Below are 2893 nucleotides of genomic sequence, written 5' to 3' on the forward strand. Positions count from 1 at the left end.
AAGACAACAGCCTGAGTAGAGAATCCAACATCTTTAGCCCAGAGTTAAAGCCTGAAAGTCACTTCGCATCAAGGGCAAGCAGCAGTCTCTTCCTTCCAGGGAAGAGGACACCATTGCCATCCTGCTCCACCCATTCCATGTCAACACAGGAAATGCAGACCCAATCCAGCCACCAGCCTCATTCTTTTCTCCTCCTACTCAGCAGCATATTACAAGGCCACTAAATTAAAAGGAATGCTCATTACCTCTTCAGCTTTCAACCCTTCCCAAATGCTGTTTCTTTATAGATTTCAAACCAGTTCAACAATTTAGGGCTCCACTGGTGTATGTGTGGGTTTTAGAGCCGTATTTAACAGCTGAATTAGATGCATGCATAAAATATATACAAAGGTGTCTAGATGTTAGGTGGGGTGTTATTACATAAAGGCAAGAACAAAGCATTTATATTACAGTACACAAAGCGAGCACACATTTGTGCACAGGTACACTTGTTATAAGCAAACTAATAGCTCAAGTATTTCATGCAGCATTATTCATGACTTGCATATTAAGCCATCCGTGTTCTTTAAATTCCATTTTATGTTACCCATATTATTGTTAATCCATGCCATTTACAAGGTCTTAGTGGAAGAGCTCCTGCAGTTATGCTGTGGCCACAGACATCTGTATTGCCTAAGAACAAGATCATCGTTGCTTCAGACAAAGCCTAGCATAGCAATAGGCAAACAATGAGGACCATGAGCTGTGCTCCCATGCAAGTAAGAAGTAGCTCACTGGCCAGAGGCCAGTGCTCTTCAAATCATCTTGCAAATGGTCTAATCAGAGCTGTGATCTGCTCTGTATACTCAATTTGTTGAGTCACATCAATTTGTTGAGTTTCCTCTCCCATTAGAAAGACATACAAGTGCCTCTAAACATATTAACTCTCTTCAGGCTATTCTGTTGTGTAAACAGAAAGACAAGTGACTGCATCGCATTCAAAGCAACTGATTTCTGCCATACCCAATTCCTTTTTAACTTCACCAGTTTTGTGCCTCTTAATTCACAGTATCATTTTGAGAATTATACTGCATTGTTTTTCCTCGACAACTCCAGCTTTACAGTAACTGGAAAATAAAATTATAAAGGGAAGGCCTCTCATCAGTTAAGAAGTTCCATATTTCCAGCCTTGCTCAGACCCACTTAACATCCAGAAAACCCATAGCTTTAACCTCAGGGCTGCTAGAGCCGCATTTACCAATAGTCCCATCACCATCCTGGGACTTCTGGTCAATTACATGAAAGATCACTCCCACTGCTACCTGTATTCCAGCCTTGTGCTCCTCTGAACCACATTTGGAGACAACACACAGGCTAAGGGCACAGAAACCAATCCACAGCAGCACTGCCACTCCCACACCTCCCCAGTTCAGCTTCTCTTTGCTGCCTAGAGGGAAAGGCAAGCTGGCCTCAAAACAAGACTTAGGAGGGTTCAACCTGCAAATCAGGAGGGCAATGTAAGTGGCTTTCGTTCAGGCTGCCAGAAACAACACAGACAGACTGGTTAAGGTAACTTCAAGGTCAACATCAAACACTACTGCAGGCGTTCCCCTTCTCTTAAATTTCCTGTCAGTATCTTCTGTCCCCTTCTCACCATCACTCCTGTGAAGCACAGACACTATCTTGATGACTTGTTCTTCATTCTAGTGTTGGTCAGTATTGGATAAGACTCTCTATACTGTAAAGCAAACTAAAATATTGTTATTCATAAGCTGCTGCTTTGCAGGATGTTTTCCATGCCACCATACACAGATTCTACAGGGTAAAGATTTTCAGCATTCTCTCTGTACAGTAAAAAAATTAAGGCCAATATTTGTTCCTTTTTGTGTTACAAGATGACAGTCAAACCGCCAATCATTTGGTCAAGAGGGTTATGCAAGACACAGGTTTACTGTAAAGTTGTACAAATTTTATAGCACCACAAACACTTTAACTACCATCATGCCTAAAACTCAAGAGCATTTGGAGAACAAGGAGGGCTATTCAACCTCCACACCATTTTGGCTGCATGTTTTCCAGGTGTATGATTTCACCACATGGAAAAACACAGCCATTGCCAAAGTGAACTCATAAAAACCTTTGATGAGTAAAGTTTGGATAAGCACAAATCATTTGAGCCGACAGCCAGTCCAATTCTCAAAGGGGGTTGGCAGACATAATATAATTCGTGGTTTCACACGTGGGCCATTTTCTCCCCCTCCATCCCTCCCCCCAAACCTTCACAAATGCGGAAGATGTTCTAGAAGGTGCACAGGGGTGGTTTTGCCACGTTTTCCTTCTCCCCCTCATAGGGTTAGGCACTGCGCTGTTGCAGCTCAAAGCCATTTGGGGCTGTGAATAAGCTAGCAAACAGGTTTTCCAGAACTGCATTTAGACAGTTGCATGATCTGCCTAATGGAGAGGGAGGAATTAACAACAACAAAAAAACCTCTAGGTCTCTCTCACCACCCATTTGCTAGCAGGCAGGTAATGTAAGGCAAACGCTTTAACAATCTCTTCCTCTGACACATTCGGACATGTTATTTCAAGATGTGTGGCGTCATTTAAGGTTGTGCCATGAGATAACACAGTATTTACACCTCTGGGCTGGGAGCAATATTGCTAAAGCTTTTAGATATTATTGACATAATATTTTCTTTGATAAACAATCTATCAGGAAATAGTCAAACTCGTAACTGAGGTAATGCCAAGGACTAAGTATTCCTGCACAGTCCAGGAGACAACTTGAAGCAACACTGCAAAGCACAAATAAGATGAAGATGATTCCTGCTCTGAACAGCTTATGTTAAGCCCCTGCTATAGAGAAGAGTATTCACTTGCAGCTCATGTGGTCTGCTCCCTACCCAGATGGGTA

The sequence above is a fragment of the Coturnix japonica genome, chromosome 19 (assembly GCF_001577835.2).
Source record: "Coturnix japonica isolate 7356 chromosome 19, Coturnix japonica 2.1, whole genome shotgun sequence".
NCBI lineage: Eukaryota > Metazoa > Chordata > Aves > Galliformes > Phasianidae > Coturnix > Coturnix japonica.